General features: G+C 44.7%; 1 protein-coding gene across 1 annotated transcript in view; it reads left to right on the top strand.

Annotated features, from left to right (window-relative positions):
- LOC138247423 (mucin-5B-like) overlaps positions 1-19,230 on the top strand; it is a 58,207-nt gene that overhangs the window by 30,019 nt on the left and 8,958 nt on the right. The window lies entirely within an intron of this gene.

Raw genomic sequence — 19,230 nt, 5'->3', positions numbered from 1 at the left:
AGACAGTGACACAAAGGGAGCTGGGGTGTAGTCTGCATTTCCTGATGAGACATCTGTGCTAGGAGGGAGGAGTGGTCACTCACACCTGAAAGGGCTGTGCGTGCCCTCACACAATGAGTCTCCAACCCCCTGGTGAGTGTCTAGGGCCTTGACTGTGCAAGGCAGGATTTCAAAATCAAGAGAGACTTTTCTTTGAAATAAGCCTACTTCAAAGGGCAAAATGGGTATAAAAAGGGCACCCAAAACCACAGATTTTAGAACATTTCTGTAAACCAAGAGGAACCTCTGCCTGGAGAAGAGCTGATGAGCTGAGGAAGAAGAGCTGCCCTGCCTGTGACTGTGCTTTGTGGACCTATCCTGCAGTTGCTGCTTCTGCCTGTGCTAGAGGACAACGACTGAACTTTGTGTTGCCTTCCTTCTTGTGAAGATCTCCAAGGGCTTGATTTAGAGCTTGCCTCCTGTTGTTTGAAGTCTCAGGGACAGCAAAGACTTCTCTCTGCCTGCACCTGGAGTCTCTGGGGAGACTCATACCCTGCCAAGTGGTGCCCATCCAGTTCCTGGGACCCTGAAAGGAGAAGCTGGCGTGCGGGGGAAAAGATCAATGCAACTCCGATCTGCATCTGAAAAATCGATGCGCCGCCGACTTCAGGGCTGAAAATCGACTCTAGCCTGCAACGCGACCCGAAGATCAACACCCGGGGCTGAAGAAACAACACACAGCATCGCTGACGGAGGCTGGTGATATTGCAACCGGCGCTGCGTGGTTTTCAGATCATCGCCCAGCTGGATTGCTGATGCAAACACCGCTGGGCAAGTAAAAACAACGCAAGGCTTGCCCCGACAGTTCTGACCGGATTGACGCATCGCTCTCCTGCGGAGAGAAGAAACGATGCATGCCAACCCGACTAAAGGAGAAACTGCGCAAGGTCTCACTCGAGAGTAAAATACATGCATCGCCAGCCCTTTTTGATGCACACTCGCCCGTGTAGGGTTATTTTTGATGCACCCAAGGTACATTTTCACGCTAACAGCATTAGCATTGTGTTTAAAATTACATGAAGAATCTTTTTGTATTTTTAGTGATAACTTGACTTGTGTAGTGTGGGTTTTTGTTGTTGTGGTCTTGTTTTGTTTAGATAAATATATTCTATTTTCCTAAACCTGTGTTGTGTCATTTTGTAGTGCTTTCATTGAGTTACTGTGCATGTTGGTACAAATACCTCACACCTAGCACTCTGAAGTTAAGCCTACTGCTCGTGCCAAGCTACCAAGGGGGTAAGCAGGGGTTAGCTGAGGGTGATTCTCTTTTACCCTGACTAGACTGAGGGTCCTTGTTTGGACAGGGAGTAACCTGACTGCCAACGAAAGACCCCATTTCTAACAGAGGGCACCTGAAGAGACTAAAAAAGTAGGGAAGGACAAAGCATTAGAATGCAATATTATATTCAATAACGTTATCTCTGCCAAAGAAACAACTACAAAATTAATTATTTGAAGACACCTGAAGAAATGTACACTTTCCTTGCCTAAAGCCTTGGGCGTCCATTTGCCTGAGCTTCACAGGTCATCTGACAGCTGACCAGCCCCATTGATGAGGCATGAAGACATTCCTCAGAGCAGGACAAAGGTCTGTGGTATGAGGATATTATGCTGTTGCCTTGACAGGATGGCAAGTGGGCCATGCCCAGGAACTTGATTAACTTTAAAGAGGCTTATTGTGTCACATCAAATGTTAGCTGCTTCAAACATCAAACCATGCTTGTTGTTCTCTTTCATTGCAAATCTATATTTTCCTCGTATTCCACCATTTCACATCTGACAACATGACATTGTTCCCTTTCACCTTCAACAATTCCTTGGGAAAAGGAAACTTGGAGCAACCTTTTCTTGCTTTATTGTCAAGAGGTACTCTCATAAACATTCCTAGCACAATTTGTTTGATTTTTTTCTTCATCCCTTTTCTATGCCTCTGTCCATAACATATATTTCCTACAGCAGCTTGCAGAATACTTTCCCCAAATTCTCGGTCACATTTCTTTATTTGACCATTCCCTCTGGGATGGTATACTGGGGTTTTGTAATGTTTGATTCCCCACATCTTGAACAATTGATCAAACTCCTTGGACACAGATGGAGGACCATTGTCTGTCAACGTTACTGCTGGGCATCTCTCTTTTCGAAACAGATTCTCACAAAATGTAATTACACTACTTTGAATAGTAAGTACTTCTTTTGTTATGATTTTTCAAAGTTCCAAAAAAATGTATTCTTTTTGTGCGTAATTGAGCACCATAGGAATGAATGGGAAAATCATTTAAAAAATGCATATTCAATCAGACAGCTCACCCTTGTTCTCCTCTTGTTATTTTCAGTATGTGTGGCAATAAAAGTCCAGTCAGTAATTTACAACGCTGTGAGCTCTAACTCGAGCAAACAAGAGACTGTTGCATTCCAAATGCGTGTTTTCGGTTGGAATCATTTAATGGAGGGAGTGGGCTGTTTTAACACTGCATGTCAAAAGAAATGTTCCTTGCTGTTTCAGGTTTAGGCGGAGTGCTTTCACAAAGGTGTTATTGGAGTCAACCCGAAGATTTATAGTTTTGTTTCTGCAGAGTGCCTGTTGGGGGTTTCTTCGTGAAAGTGGTGTTAGCGGAGGTCACTCTTTTGGGTTTGTTTCGGCGAAACCTTTTATCATCACATGTTTGTGGTGGGGCGTAAGGGGTAGTCTCTAAAAATGCTTTTTCGAGGGGAAACGTAACTAGCATGAGTGCCTGGAAAAGGGCTGTGTGGCTGATAATATGGGTTCCTTCTACTGTGTTTTGTACTGCTGTGTGTGACAAAGCCCCTCTTACAAAGATATTGTTTTGGGGCGGTCTCAGGCCTTCTTTTGCCTGCCAGAGGTGGGGAATGTCTTTTGATGTGTGGGCTTTGGTCTTTGCACCATGCTGTGAGCACGGTTAGAGCAGAGGGAGCATTTAGTGAATGAGTGGGACTCCACACCCTGCCCCTGCGGAGGAAGAGCCTGGTGCGTCACCCGTGGGTGTGAAAACTGTCCTTATTGAACCCCACTCTTCAAGACTGCAAGGAAGAATTGTTCTTCCCGCCACAGGGTCCCTCTACAGCTGATCGCTTTCACACTCATGTGATCTTGTGGAGACTGGCGGGTGCGCCAGAAGACCGGGTTATGTTGTGTTCCCATGGGAGACTGGCCAGAGATTGAGGAAGACTGGCCTCTCTTATTGGCTGTGTAACAGCTGCACCCAAACACGCCCTCTAAATCACTTTGTTTCCGAAGGGGGGGGGGTTGGGGAAGTGCAGACAGTGAGCTACAGATAGTTTGATGTTCGTTGTTTAAGACCTCTAGCTAGGGAACTCCTCTGGGCCAGGAAGGGCGGCTGTCATTTGGGTTTGTGTGGGCACTGCGCAGAGATAGACTAACTCTAAGAGAATTTCATTGGAACAGGGCTGTATTCCATGAAATATTTAGGGGAAGTTTCGGACAGACTACCATAGGACCTGAGAGTCTTACCTGTATTCTGAGGGGGTCAGTGCCCCCCTTCCAGGCTGGAAGAAGCAGGGCTGTAATGTAAATATCTGTTTAAGTGGGGTATATGCTGGTGTGCAGCCAATGGGCCTTACTGGCTCCGCGTCCACCTTTCTCTCTACAGCTGGATGCACAGCCACTTGTAACACAGCCGCAGTCTGGCTTAAACACCCTCGCCCTGACCGCACAGCCCGGTGCCCTGTCACGCCAGCAGTGCATCCTGCACTCTGTTGCTGTACTTCAGTCACACCCACGACAGAACCTGCCTTCTGTGGCCCTGTTGCATAGGCTGTGCAGCCAGGCTTCCCCCATGCTGACTGCAGCATAATTTATACAGGTCACGCTGGCTCCCTTGAGGCACTCGCGGGCTGTCGTTACTCAGGTAACAAGCTCGTAAAGCATCTCTGCTTCCATGGATATCAAACAGCATCTCAGTATCTAGAATGACAGCAAGACGCAGATCAGCTTAAGAGCTGGACACACCTCTAACGAACAGCACATCACAATGCAGTAATAATCCAATAACCAGCTACCACTCTGCATCTGGACTGTGTCCTTGCCCTTAGCAGTGCTCCCCACCTCTTTGGCTAGGTTCATGCTACAGAATGTATACATGCAAAGTGTTGTGGCTTGAGCGTGTCCTGGCGCTGAACTCGAATACTGTGGATTGGGGGTTCACAACAAATTAATAAATACGTGAGGGTTTCAGTTTTTGTGGAAGGTGAAATAGCTTGTATTGGCTCAAAATTTAGGACTCTATTCCTCACAGGGCATCCGCCGGGCCTCCTAAGGACCTTACAATGTGCACAGGCCTGTAAAGTTAACAACAAGATCAAATGTTTTGAGGGCTGGGTTTGGGAACTGCTTTGTTCTCCTCATAGGGATTGAGAGGCTGTGAGTTTTAGTACAGGAAGCCAGTGTAGTTTGGAAATATGTATCCCTATTCTTTAATAAGAGCTACTTATGTTCAATGAAAACCATAACAAGCTATTTTTGGAGTTGGTTTAGTGACCACATTAGGCAAGATTACATTAGTAGCCACCATATAAACATTTACTGTAATTAATCATCTTAGTCCATCAGGCATGGTTGCCAGCAGTAATGTAAAAAAAAAAAAAATGCTTTGTCAATACAAAATGTCTCTACATTGGTAATTCATACACTTGACACCAAGACCATGATGTTAGAAATAAGCCTCCTCAAAACACTGAATAATTTCATTCAAATATTACCTTTAAGTATATTTTGTAAATGTAACCATTTTTCCAAAACATCAATTGTGAAAATACATACCTTTTTGTCTTTACACACTTTTTAATTTAGTTATATTTATTCATTCAACCAAGCGAAAGCTTCTAATTTAGTGGGCTGGGCTTCGTAAGAAGAGCCAGTTACAGGTAGGTGCAGAGCTACCAGTAGCTCATGAGCTACTCGTTGGAGAAGCCTGATGTGGAGCATGTTAAGCCAGTTTTGTGAAAAGAATGACCATAGTGCAAATAAGGGACTAAAGCAGCTTCAATCACTATCCTTTTGCCAGGAAAGGCTGCACCATTCTGGAGATCTTAAGCAGATCAAATTAAGTGGATGCAATGTGGTTGATAAGTGACAAAGAAGAAATGGAGGGATCATGCCACTCCTAGATTCATAACCTTAGTCGCAGGACCAGGTGTTCGGCTAGGCGGAGAAGGCCACCAATTTAGACTAGACAGAAGGCTGTTTGCAGAGATAGAAGACTTTGGTTCACTTGAGTTCAGTTTGACTCAACTTCATCCATGAGCGGACAGGGCTCATTGCAAGCCTGAAATGTGTCACTGCATCTGGGCAGTTGCTCATGAAGCAGATCAGTAGTTGCTTGCCAACGTTAGAGAGACCAAAAGGGATCAAAATTTGGATAACCTTTGAAATCCAAAATTATTCGGATTTAGTCTGGGGCTGCTATTAGAACCAATTCCTTACTGTATAGTGGGCAGAACAAGGCTGAGGGGAGATTAAAGGAGGCTAGAAATTTGGAACAGGTTTTTCTATAAATGTGTGTGTGTGTGGGGCCAGCAAATTGGTTCGTGGGTGTCTGTGTCTGATACTGTTTGAAAATGATCTTCCCTATCACGCTGGCTATATTGCATGGCCTGCTGTCACACTGGCTGCAGAGCCTGGCTTTCGGTGCCACGCGTGCTGAAATCGGGGTTCCCCTCAAGACCGGTTGCATATCCAGGCCTGTTGGATCCTCTCTCATGTCACAACCTGGCCTCTAGCCGACCACTGCCTGCAGCACAGCTGGCGTCTCGGTGTCCGCCAGTTACACGAGCGGCACGGCCTGGCCTCTTTTCACTTTGATAGCACAGTTTAGCATCTTAGGGTCAGATGTATCCATTCTGTGTCTATGGGAAAATGCTTTAGTACATATGATCCTTAGTATCTTTCTATCAATCAAGCTGCGCAACCTAGCTCCCTATGACGGTGCCCTTACACAGCCGGGCCCCCTCCCTCGCTGGTGCGCAGCCTTGTATCCAGGCCTCAGTCGGTATCATTGGCCGACCAGCTATCACCGTCTTTAGAGCTTAGCTCCCGGGTCACTGGCCTTTTACACTGGGCCACTTATGGCACATTTGGCCTCCTCCGACATTGGTGGTACACAGCCTGGGTATCCATAGCTCTGGTTGCAGAGCCTGGATTGTGCTCTGTCCCAGACAGGGCCCAGTCATGCCTCTTGGTCTGGTTCTGTCGCACTGGCAGCAGTCTGTCCTATCTTTTCTCTAAAAGACCCGCAGGAGAATAGTACTTTTTGTAAAATCTCTCGATTGGTTTAAGGGAATCCCTTCTCTGTTCTGTTTCCTGTTTGCTTCTGTTGGGTTTTAACTTACGCTTGATAGGGGATTCAAGTCGTGTTGTTCAATGCTTTTATCAGCTGGAGCAGCCTGTAGTTGTCGTGAAGGGGAGGGGTGGGGAATCCAGTGTGCACTTTTAATAAGACTACCACAAAGAAAAATGTTTCTTCTTTTGATGTTCTTCATAGGCTTAGTGATCATGATCTATAATGTGAGGATGTGGTCTGCGGTGTGTGTATTGGGAGGTATTCATTCTGGTCTTGAGTGAATCATTTTTGTTTGGTCATAAATTCCAAAATCCTCTGTTGGATAATGCTGTAAAAAGGCTTTGCAAATGCTGCTGCTGGCTCCAAGTACTCTTAAGTGGCATGATTTGATACTAGGCCACATCCAGAGTGTTTCTTGTTCACTACTGCACCCCCTGGCCAATGCCTTGCAAATCCTCGCCACGCGCACACTTCCAACCCACGGCCACCAACATGACAAGGCACTTGAGTGTATATCATGGGTGTATACGGTTTTCTTTATGGCACTGTTACATTTCAATTCGTCATTGGCTCGGAACCATCGGAAACTCAGTAAACGTACCCAACTAGTGAGTCTATGTTCTCACTCTACTGGAGTTCTAGTTCAAATGCTACGGTTTTGTAAATACAGATTGGTAGTTGTCAGCCTGTTTCTGTAAACCTTCCAGTGCCTGGCTCTTGTAGTCAAGCCCTTGAAGGCTACTTTATCATTAAACAGGTCGTCCAATGGGATTCTTGTTCTAGGGAGATTTACTGAAAGTTTCTGTTTTGTTTGAGGTTTTCACCCTGAATTTCTTAACACCTCGTGGTGTTTTTGATTTGTCACACGTCTTTTATTTGTAAGTGAAGTATTTGTTCCACGTGTACTCGAAAACCTTGCTCTTGGTGGTTTCCTTTCTGCATTGTTCTTTTTACTTTAATTAATATAGTTGTCTATCTTTTTTTTAATTATTGACTTTTCTTTGGTTGTTACCTGGGCGTTTTCTCGCAGGTCAATCATGAGTCCTCCATAATGATATTTTGGCAGTTTTTACCGCTCTCAGCCAGGTGGGTCTTATAGCAATATTGGGTTGAAACAAGACCAGTAAGAATTATTAGTTGTGTTGTCGAGTTTTCTGTAGTTTGTCTCCTCAGTATGTTGGCTTTAGTTATCTGGACGAAAGCCATGCTGTTCATTATTTGCATCCTGTTTGTAGTGAGTTGTCCATTTCCTGCACTGGCCTTCAGAAATATGGGTCTACTTGGAAGTTTCTTGCTAATATGTAATGCCTCAATTCAGAGCTGTAGTTTTTTTTGCGTGAAGCTTGGTGGTGAAGATTTTATTTAAGAGTGAGTTGTGTGTCACCTCGGACACCATGATTGTTAAAACCTACCTGAGGGCTGAATGAAAACTTGGCCACGGAACAGCTGAGCATGCAACACAGCTACTAGAGTTAAAAATAAAGTGAACTTTGATCCTAGTACTTCTATAAGAACTGAACCAAAGAGAGACAAATTGGATGCCAACACTTTGGAGAGTGTGTGGTCGCCAATACTGCTTCAGAAGACGGAACAGCGGAATCAAATGAACTTGGATCCCCTACTGGACAGGCAAAGTGAGCAAATCAGCGCAATAGTTCAAGAATGCACAAAACAATGGTGCCATTGCTAGTTGCAAATAAAGGGGGCTTAGGTACAACAGGAGGGAGTGGGGAAGAGTCACTCGGAGAAGCCAGGGACACGCCAGGCTCCCTTAACAGGAAGGCTCCTTCACCGGCCATGAGGTGGGCAAACAAGGGTGTCCAGCACCAGAGAGGGTGGAGTTGAAGATGACAGGAGCAAGAACTGAGGCTCTACACATGCAGGGATCGCACTCGTTTTTTATTTCTTCCCCATTTAATGAGGCAAGAAAAGTCCGGTTGGGAGTTTACAACTGCTAATAGCTCTAACTCGGAGAAATGCGAGACCTGTTGCATTGCAAATGCTTGTTTTTAGGTTGAGGTCATCAAGATGTCCTGTGAGTACGCTGAGGAGTTCAGGGAGTTCCCGGCTCAAATGGGAGCAGCGGCTGAAAGTCTTAGAGCTGGTGCACAACAGAGGAGGGAACAACTTGGAATCACTCTGCACAGATGCACTTAAAGGTACGTCCAGTGGGTCCCCTTGAGCTGTAGAGGTCGCAAGGGGTTAAAGACCCCTAAAGCACAGTGTTGCAAGAGTCAAGGAGGCTGGGTGCAGATAGGTCAGCCAAGAATAGTGCATCAGGAAGTCCTTGGAGCCAGGTATTACTTACATTCACAAGCCATGCACAAGGTGCACTTGGAGGGTAGATTGCAGGTCATCAGGGTGACTATGGGGGTGGTTCTTGGGTGACCTGATGTCCCTTGACTGGTGCTTGCTTCTGGTCCTCACAGAGTCTGGAGTGAACTTCGCTTCTGGGTATCCATGTTGGAGGTCCAGTACCCAGGGCAATGGAATATCTCAGGCCCTGAAAGTAGCAATGCCACCAATCTTGGCACACTGGTTGATTTTGTCCTTCTGCCCTGTCATGAGGATATGGGTCAGGCAGCTTAGTCCAGTTCATTGGTCAGTTGCCAGTCAGTGAACTGGACTTCACTGGTTCCTTGCTTGTAGGTTGCAGGAGAGTGATACCTTCACTCTAAGGGAAGTACTGGGTAATTTGCAGAAGGCTGGTGGTGTTCTGTGGAGTTTTAGAGTCCTTTAGGTTTCCAGGTGATGCCTCAGCAGCGATGGTCGAGTCCTAGGAGCAGCAGGCAGGGTCTGGCACCTTTTTCGTCTTGCAGCAGAGCTTCTATTCTCATGCCTCGGCTCTTTTTTGTTTCTGGTCTTCTTGTGTCCATCAAGTCTGCTCTGCATGTCCATGAATTCCCTCTAAGTACTGTTCTTAGTGGGTGCTAGGGGGAGTACCAGGTAGTGGCCAGTGAGCCACCAACGTTAGGGTGGCTACACCCACTACATCACCACTTCCTGTGGGAAGGGGTCACATCCGTAACCCTGATTAGCTATTTTCCTGCCTTCCAGGATAGAGGAAAATTAAATGGTGTAGTCACTTCACCTGCCACACCTGAGGCATGGTGCAGGTTGATGAGGGCCACTCCTCCTATTCTGGCTATGTTTTCCTGCCAGTTTTCCTGCTCAAATTGGGGGGAGAACTGTTGGGTGGCTATCTGCGTCTAGCAGCAGAGGTTTGGGTTAGATTGTAAAGGTGATAAGGCCTTTGAAGCTGACCTCAGGTGCAGGATGGCTGCCTGGGGGAGGAGATATAACACATACAGCCAGGAAAAGCTTTGTGCTCTAGCTCTTGAGAGCAGAGGCTGTTACCCCAGGAGTCCAGACTTCTGTCTGGTGGTGGCAGACTGGCTAAGACCAGTCAGAAACCATGCCAGGGTTGCTAGGTTTTGTGGGGGACACATCAAAGGTTCTCTCTGGATACAATTTATAATGAATCCAGCCATGGCATTGGTGTGGGCTTATTATTCTGAGTTGTTTGATATCAAACAACCCAGTATTCAGAGAGGCCATCATGTAGCTCGGGAACTCGCAATGACCAGTGTCCAACACATGTATTTCCTGTGGCTTCCCTGTACACTTGCTACGTCTTAAAGTTTTGCAAAGACACAGTAGGGACATATTTGCTCATGCACACATATGCCTGCACATGCATTATAGTGTACCCTTCCTTAGGGCTGGAAGACCTGCCAGAGGGGTGACTTACCTATATTTCACTTAATGCTAGTGGGCATAGCACTCTTGGTGAGTGCCATGTTGAGTTTTCAACTATTAAATACACCTTGTCATGCACTTGCAATGGCAGTCTCCATGAGGCGTGGGGCCTCTCAGAGTGGCAAAATTGGTGCTGCAGCTCTGGGGGATCCTTTTCAGTACCCATGCCCTAGGTACCATTTACTAGCGACTTACAAAGGTGGTTGAAGTGTGACACAAAGTACACTTTTGGAGAAAGAAATCTGACCCTGGCAACCTGTTTAGAAGGACCCAGGGCACTTGCAATTTGAAACCACATAATTGTCCAGGCAAAATGTAGGGAGCTACCTTGTCAAAAGAGGCCCTTTCTCACACCTCAAGGAGCTAATAATTGCCCTTGGGACTGCCACTCCCCGGGTTTGGCTCCTCCTATGTCATGGGGTTGCCTACCCCCGGGACAGAGCTGTTTGCTTTTGCTTGGTGGGAGCTTGCATTTGCTTGGTGGGAGCTAACAATTCCCAACAAGCAAAAGCAAACAAAGCCCGCTTTCTGACAGCGGGACCCGTCAAACTTCCCACGCTGTCAGAAAGCAGAGTTTCATCTCTTCCCCTGCATTCAAACGTGTGCAGGGAAACAGATGAAAACATTGCTCCCCTAAGCAGAGAGCTACTATTTAAAGCAGCTCCTTGCTTGAGGGAGGAATGCCGGCTACTACAGGATGCTGAAAGATGGCTAGAACCACGGACACCTTCAAGCTCCTCCAGCAGCCCTATAGAGAGAGAGGGAGAGACATTGTCATTGCAATGGTCTTTATAACTTGCACCCTCACCATGCACAGTTTTTTCATCAAAGAAATTACTGAAAATATTATTATTGATATTATCAATGCACCCTCGCCATGCACAGTTTTTTCATCAAAAAAAATACTTAAAATATTACAGTGATATTATCATTGATGTTATCGAAGGTGTCCTGAGTGCCATCATTTATGGGGTAATTAGCAATACAATGCGAGGTAGTAAGTTATAGTTACCTTATGGTATGAGTTATAGTTACTTGAGATAACTCTAATTATAAGAGATTAATTTCTTTGGTTTCGTACATTTAAAATGTGTACATAACTACAACATTATTGTAACCTTAAAGTGAATTTCTATGTTTTTTAAATTCTATTTCCTAACTATAATATCCCTGTAAACTTAGTTTTTTCAGTGAATTTCTATGTTTTTTACATAAACTCATTTTCATTACTATATGTTAATCCAACCACCACTGTGCATGGCCTTTGGCCGTGCATGGTGACGGTTAGCCGCAGGAACTAACAACCTAACCCCACAATGCACACAGCCTTTGGCCATGGTCAGTGGATTTTGGTGGCAGGGTCTGGCCTGTAGCCAAGACCTGCAGCCAACCCCTATAACCAGCCAAATCTGCGCAGTGCATGGCCTTTGGCCATATGCAGTGGAGCTTGGCCACAGGGTCTGGCTTGTGGCCAGATACTGTGGCCAACACCCCTAAGTACCCCTTTTGTCATTCACAGTGGGAGTTGGCCACGGCCTTTCTCTCTCGGTGTGAGATTAGGTGTGACAAGCTGTATCTGGGTGGCTGTGCGAGTTAGTGCATCAATGTCTGTGTGAGCCTGTGAGTGGGAGCATGAGAGTTTCAGTGGGGCTGTGAGTGGGTGGGTGAGAGTCTGAGTGAGTCTGTGAGTGTGTGTGTGAGGGTCTGAGTGCAAATCTGAGTGGCTGCACAAGGGTCTGAGTGAGTCTGTGAGAGGCTGTGTGATTGTCTAAGTGGGTCTGTGAGTTGGTGCTTAAGGGTCTGAGTGGGCGAGTGAATTTGAAAAAGAGATTGAAAGAGGGAGGGAGAGAAAGAGTGTGAGAGAGATAGAGATGGAGAGTTTTTTAGGTTTTGTTGAGTCATATACTTAAAATGAGAGATTTCTGGACAAATTGAAAAGAACAATGTCTTTGTCAATTAAAAAGTGTGAGATCACGTTTCAGTATGAGCCTTAAACATTTGCAGTTGAAAATGAATTAAAGGAGGGAAATGATTATGGATACACCTGGAGTCAAACCCTCAACTTCGACCATTAGGCCACAGGTTACCCCTGACTGTTCTATGTCAAGATATACCTCTGACATGCAACCCCCAGATTGTGACAGCAAAGAGACATGAATGTTACATCACCAGGAAATGTTACCAGTTAAGACACTAGTATTAAAGAGACACACAGCCATGACATATTAGAATTTAAACCTTCTAGCTTGTGAGTGAGAATCCAAGAGCTTTACCAGTAGGGCAGAAGTGATCCTGGTCTGTGCTGCATCAAAACATAATAATATCAGTCAAAACAAAGATCTTGCTAGTCTGGCTCATTGAAGTATTTGTATTGAGGGACAATTGCAATAACAATCTCTCGCCCATCCAATTATGGGATGGATGAGAGAGTGACAAGACTGTGGAGAGAGCCTCAAGATCCCGTCGGTCCGAGCCAATTCCCCACATCTTGTAGGAGTCACCATTCATGCCACAAGCAGGGAGCTGCTTTTAATTGCATCTACCTGCTTGTGGGAGCAATGTTTTTATCTGCCTTCCCAGCAGACATATTTGCAAGCAGGGAAGACAGATGAAAACTTCACTTTTTGACAGAAAGCAGACTTTGTGTGCTTTTGCTTGGTGGAAGCAGTCAGGGGCATTGATGCTTTTCCAGTCAACAAGGGCTTTGCGATGATTTCCGGTGTGCAGACTTGGATCCTCTTCGGGTTGTGGGGTATTCAGACAACCCTGGGACGATGCGGAGAAATCCTGGGCATGAAGGAGCTGCGTTGATCCGGTGGGCGATGTGGGGACATTTCTGTCGCACAGCAGCTGCTGTGTCGATTCTTCTTGCAGGAAGTCAGGTTGCGTTGTTCCGGGTCGGCAATGCGTTGGTCCAGTGGGCTGTGCATTAAAGTTCTGGTCACAATGCTGGCACTGCGTCGATCTCCACTCGGGGAGCCAGGCTGTGTTGTTCCGGTTCAGCGTGCGATTATTTTGTCACCGCAGGGCAGGCTGTGCGTCGATTCCGTCAGGCTGTGCATGGATTTTTCACCACACAAGGAGTTCTTTGCAGAGATAAAGTCTTTGTTGGCTCTGAGACTTCAGAAAACAGGAGGTAAACTCAGTCCAAGCCCTTGGAGAGCACTTCTCAGCAGAGCCAGAGGGCAGCAAAGCAGCATGGAAACAGCACGGCAGCAGTCCTTTACAGCAAAGCAGTTAGGTGAGTCCTATGGGCAGCCAGGCAGCTTCTCTTGGCAGTTTGCAGTTTCTGGTTCAGAGTTACTTCCTGAGTAGATATCTTGTCCAGAAGTGTCTGAGTTGGTAGGGTCAGAGACCCGTTTTAAATACCCAAATGTGCCTTTGAAGTGGGGGATACTTCAAAAAGTGGATTAGAAGTACACAAGGTCCCCTTTCAGTTCCATCCTGTCTGCCAGGGTCCCAGTAGGGGGGGTTGGCAGTCCATTGTGTGAGGGCAGGCCACTGTCGTTTGACAAGTAAGTGTCAGGCCCTCCACCCTTCCAACCGAGGAAGACCCATTTGGTATCTAGATGTGTGCAGGTGTGACTGAGCATCCTGTCTTTGGGGTTGTCTGAGTGAAATGCACAAGGGAGCTGTCAACCAGCCCAGCCAGATGTGAATTGGAAGACACAGAAGGATTTTAGTGTAGAGAAATGCTCACTTTCTAAAAGTGGCATTTCTAGAATAGTAATATTAAATCCAACTTCACCAATAAACAGGATTTTCTATTACCATTCTAGCCATACTAAATATGACCTGGTTACTCCTTTCAGATCAGAATCTACCACTTAAACAGTATATGAGGGTAGCTATAATGCTATTCTATGAAAGGAGCAGGCCTCACAGCAGTGTAAAACGAATTTAGGAGTTTTACACTACCAGGACATATAGAACACACATGTTCATGTCCTTTCTTTTACCTAAATAGCACCCTGCCCTATGGGCTACCTATGGCCTACCTTAAGGGTGACTTATATGTATAAAAAGGGGAGTTTAAGGCTTGCAATTACTTTTAAATCCCAAGTCGAAGTGGCAGTGAAACTGCACACACAGGCCTTGCAGTGGCAGGCCTGAGACATGGTTAAGGGCTACTTATGTGGGTGGTACAACTAATGCTGCAGGCCCACTAATAGTATTTAATTACAGGCCCTGGGCACATGTAGTGCACTTTGCTAGGGACTTACAAGTAAATTAAATATGCCAATTGGGTATGAGCCAATGTCACCATGTTTTAGGGAGACAGCATATGAACTTTAGCACTGATTAGCAGTGGTAAAGTGCGCAAAGTCCTAGAACCAGCAAAAATGAGGTCAGAAAAAGAGAAGCAGGAAGGCAAAAAAAATTGGGGGACCCTGCAGAAAGGTCATTTCCAAGATACACACACACACAAATATGTATTTATATGTAGACTTTCACTTAAACCAAAAAACAAAGATTACAAGGACGTTGTAGTAGGTTTTGAATTTGCACACACAAAAACATAGAATTTGAGCAGTTATTGTTACGGTTATATCAAGTAACTGTAACTTTGGCCCTAAGGTAACTATAACTTGTGCCATCACCATGCACAGTTGTTTCCTCAATAATGTTACTGCAAATATTATGTTGATATTATCAAACATGCCATAGTTGTCATGAGTGTTGCAATATGTGGGGTAATTAACAGTGCATTGCAAGAGTGCGAGTTTTAGTTACCTTAGGACACAGTTGTAGTCTTCCCCCCAGGTGGGGGTTGGCCTACCCCTATAGTCACCCCACTCACGCTGGGGGTTGGCCAGAGGCCCTGCAGTCGCTCCCTATAACCACCCAACCCCAGTCTTCCAGTCAAACTCTATTAGCCATTTGCGCTGGGGGTTGTCCACAGGGCCTGGCCTGCAGCCAGGTCCTGCGAACGAACCCCTATAGCCACCAAACACCAACCCCACAAAAGAGTGAGAGCACATTTCAGTATGTACCTGAAATATTCGAAATTGAAAAGAAATTAAAGCAAGAAAATGACCACTGACACATCAAAACTGAAAAGCTCTGCCTTCATAGTGAGGATCAGAGACCTTAACAACTAGGCCACAGGAAACTGCTTACTGTGTATTGTCCAGACAAATCCATGACATTCAAAGCAAAGATGGTGATGGAAAAAGATGTAAATGTTCACACTAGCAATTTTTAGCATTTGAAACACAAGTAAAAAAAAACACACTGCCATAAGATAGCAGGATTTGAATCTTCAGCCTTCTGAGCAACCGTCCAAGAGCTTTAACAGAAGGTCAGAACTGACTCTGCTCTGCTGTGCATCAAATGTAACTCTAACATTTGACTCAAACATTGTGCTAGTGTGACGCTTTGAAGTCATTGTATTGCAAGACCACTGCAATAACAATATCTGTCTCTCTCTTTCATGCCATATTGTCAGCAAACCACAACAAACATGAAACAGGGTCCTCAAAGAAGAAGAATTTGCTTTATTTATTGGTAAAATAGTAGAGAATACAGCGCCTGATGCATCTTGGTCCCCCTGGACCTTTATCCCAACAATTGTGGGAGGTCAGCAACATTTCTGAGGAACATTGACCAGTGTGGCCCTGCTGGTTGGGACACACCAATGTGAAAGCAGGCAAAAGTGCCATAATCCATCCATAATCTGCCCGCACAATGAGACGAAAGTGGAAATGAAATATACTTTTTTTTCTCACCACTGGGTAGTTATGGTTAGGGCAATGTTTCCTTAGGAAATGCATTTTTTCTGCTGCTAATAACTTAAGCACTGTTTGTCAAAAAATCTGAAAAAAAGCTATGTTTTGCTTTGGATTTGTATGGAAAGTTTTAGGGTGACTCCATAAGCAGGGGTTGAGAAAAATGCAAAATGCCCATGCATTTTCCATAGACTCTTATAGACTGGGCTACAGCAAAAATGCTGCACGAAATGACACCAAATTTGGCAGGAAGCTAGATCTTGTTCCAAAGATTGTGCTGTTAGTGATTTGGTATGAATCTGCTTGGAGAAATTAGATTAAAAATGTATAGCTATCTGGACAGTTTGTTTCCAGATATGTTCTGATAGGCCAATTTAAATGGGACTAGTCAATCTCGATTGCATGTTGTCAACCTGGACAATGTGTTTTATCATCTATCACAAGACTCAGGGTTTTGGTCCCTGTGTCCTGTGAATGAAATACAAAAAATGTAAGGGGGCCGTGTGAGCACCCCCAGGCCACAAAGGGCATGTGGGGAGTCCCAGTGGCAACATGCTGCAGCAGCTATTACTGGACTCTGGGATACGTGCCCCATTGAAATGCAGCAAATGGCAGATTTTGAGGGTCAAAAAAACATGCACGGGTGATAAAATATTTTAGTTACAATATAAATCATTTGTGTGTGGTACCATACTCATTTTAGAAATTGTGATGTGTTCTAATGTGATTTTATCCTGTGAAAAACGCTGAACTTCTGCTGGGATTTCATGAAATATTGAGAAAAAACTGTTTTTAAATTATTTTCTCATAGAGGTTATGGAAGGTTCTCCAGACCCAAAACTGAGCGCATAATATCTGGAAATTTACAGTAGCCTTCTCAGCCATGTGAGAAAAAAGCCTGACATTCTCAGTAAAACATGTACTTCCAAAGGCAGCAGCCTGTCAGTGGATTCCTCTGTATTCTATTGCAGCCTCCCATCGTGTTCGAAAGAACAACTAAAGTGCTTATGGTCTTACTTATGACTAAAGAGTGGCACACCAGAAGCCATTTCGATTGAATCAAACTAGTAAAACTTAAAACATTTCATTTAGAAATAAATAAAATGAGCGGGTTCATCGTGTCATAGAAATAATGGATAGAGCTGTAGAAAACAACATTAGGACATATTTTGAATGACTTCTTGAATATCTTACTTATATTTCAATAAATCATTCAGACATGCAGACTGAAATGTACTTTTCACACCACCAGCAGACTGCCAGTTAACTCCCTGGTGATCAGCAGCTTTACAATAGTGTTCTAATGAGCAACTTGAGTGCTAACATTCTGAATATATGCCAAAGTGTGGCACATCTGAACACCATCTTGATACTGCTGTAAATAAGAAAATTAGGGAGCTTCATGACCAAAAAGTCTCCCAAGATGGCGACCAGAGTCGAATGAGCCCACATGTAGAAAAAGCTCACCCAAATGTAGCCCAAGTACAGCCCAATGACAAAAGTGTGTGAAACACTTTTTTTTTCAGTTTTATATAGCGTGGACTTTCCATGAGCATCAGCTTCTTTATACAATGACACATTCAATTTGGTTTGAGGCATGGGGAGATTAAGTGAGTTGCCCAGAATCACAGGATGTTGAGCTGACGCCCAAACTTGTGCCTAGTTTACCAGTTACAAAGTCTGCTATGCTAATAACGCCCCACCCTTTCCCCTAAGAGAAACAAATAAATTAAGTGTTCATTTGGATACAAAAAAAACATAGCAAATAATTAAAAAATGCTGTGTCGCTATTTGAGAACTCAGAAAATGTGGCCTCATTTTAGGTTTTTTTAGAGCACTAACCATCATTTCTGTTGGAAAAAGACCCCCTCATTTTTGTAATTTCTAACTGGAATACTTTAGGAATTATAGTTTTGATTACATCAAGATAACTTCAAGTTTACCACAGTTTTGTCATACATGTAGAATATTAGCAATCTAGTTGTTCATTAGAACACTGTGGGGAAACAGAGGTCAGGAGCATGGACTCGGAGAGTTGAGGGCAGGGACGAGGGTGCAGAGGCAGCAAGTTGGCATGCTGGGCAGGCAAGAGGGGCAGTGGCATCACAACAGACCATTGAGGGAAGGAGAAGGGGGGCAGAGGCAAAAAAAAACAACCATGCAGGGCAGACAAGAGAGGCTGTGGCAAAACAACAGACTATTGAGGGATGAAGGAAGAATCAGTGGCAGTACACACATACATGTCAACAGACTCGATTCAGGCAGGAGATTCCTGTTGTTTTTAAGTCCAAAAGGGCTATATTTTAGCTGTCTTCTGCCTAAAACCTCCTCCTTTTTGATGAAGTAAATGGGTAAAATCAATTCCTCAGATTTTTTTTTTAATTTCCCTCTTACCAAACTCAAAATACTGACATGCATGGCACATTAGATGATGAAAGGCAGGAGTGGAGTAGGGACAAGGACTCAGACAATAGAGGGAAGGAGGGAGGTGGGCAGTGGCACCACACTGACCTTACAGGGTTGCAGCATCACAATACACCACACAGGGAAAGTGGGCAGTGCATCACAATAGGCCATGGAAAGCAATAGGGAAGGGACAGGGCCATTCATATTGACAACAGAGAGCTGAGAGGAAAGGGGCAAGGGCAACAAGATGACCATACCAGACAGACAAGAGGGGAAGTTGCAGCACAACAGACCATGAAGGGGGGCAGAGGCATGCCAATAGACCAGGGAAGGCAGGAGGGGTGGCATAGGGGAACATACATTGAAAACAGAGGCCAGGGAGAAATATATTATGTATATATTTACATATATATACCCATCGTAAAACCTAAAAATGCCCTTACCACCCCAAAACCCATGCCCATCCTAAAACCCAAAAAAGCCCCTACTACCACAAAACCCATGCCCACCCTAAAACCTAAAAATACCCTTACCACCCTAAAGCCCATGCCCGCCCTAAAACCTAAAAATGCCCTTACCACCCCAAAACCCATGCCCATCCTAAAACCAAAAAAATCCCTTACCACCCCAAAACACATACCCACCCTAAAACCTAAAAATGCCCTTATTACCCCAAAACCCATGCCCACACTAAAGCCTAAAAATGCCCTGACCACCCCAAAACCCATACCCACCCTAAAACCTAAAAATGCCCTTACCACCCCAAAACCCATGCCCTCCCTAAACCCTAAAAATGCCCTTACCACGCCAAAACCCATGCCCACCCTAAAACCTAAGAATGACTTGCCTCCCCAAAACCCATGCCCACCCTAAAACCTAAAAATGCAATTACCACCAATAACTGTTATCTACCCTAAACACTATTTATATATATATATATATATATATATATATATGTATATATATATATATATATATAT

Source organism: Pleurodeles waltl, chromosome 7 (genome assembly GCF_031143425.1).
Source record: "Pleurodeles waltl isolate 20211129_DDA chromosome 7, aPleWal1.hap1.20221129, whole genome shotgun sequence".
Lineage (NCBI taxonomy): Eukaryota > Metazoa > Chordata > Amphibia > Caudata > Salamandridae > Pleurodeles > Pleurodeles waltl.
This window is presented reverse-complemented; position numbering and strand designations above follow the sequence as displayed.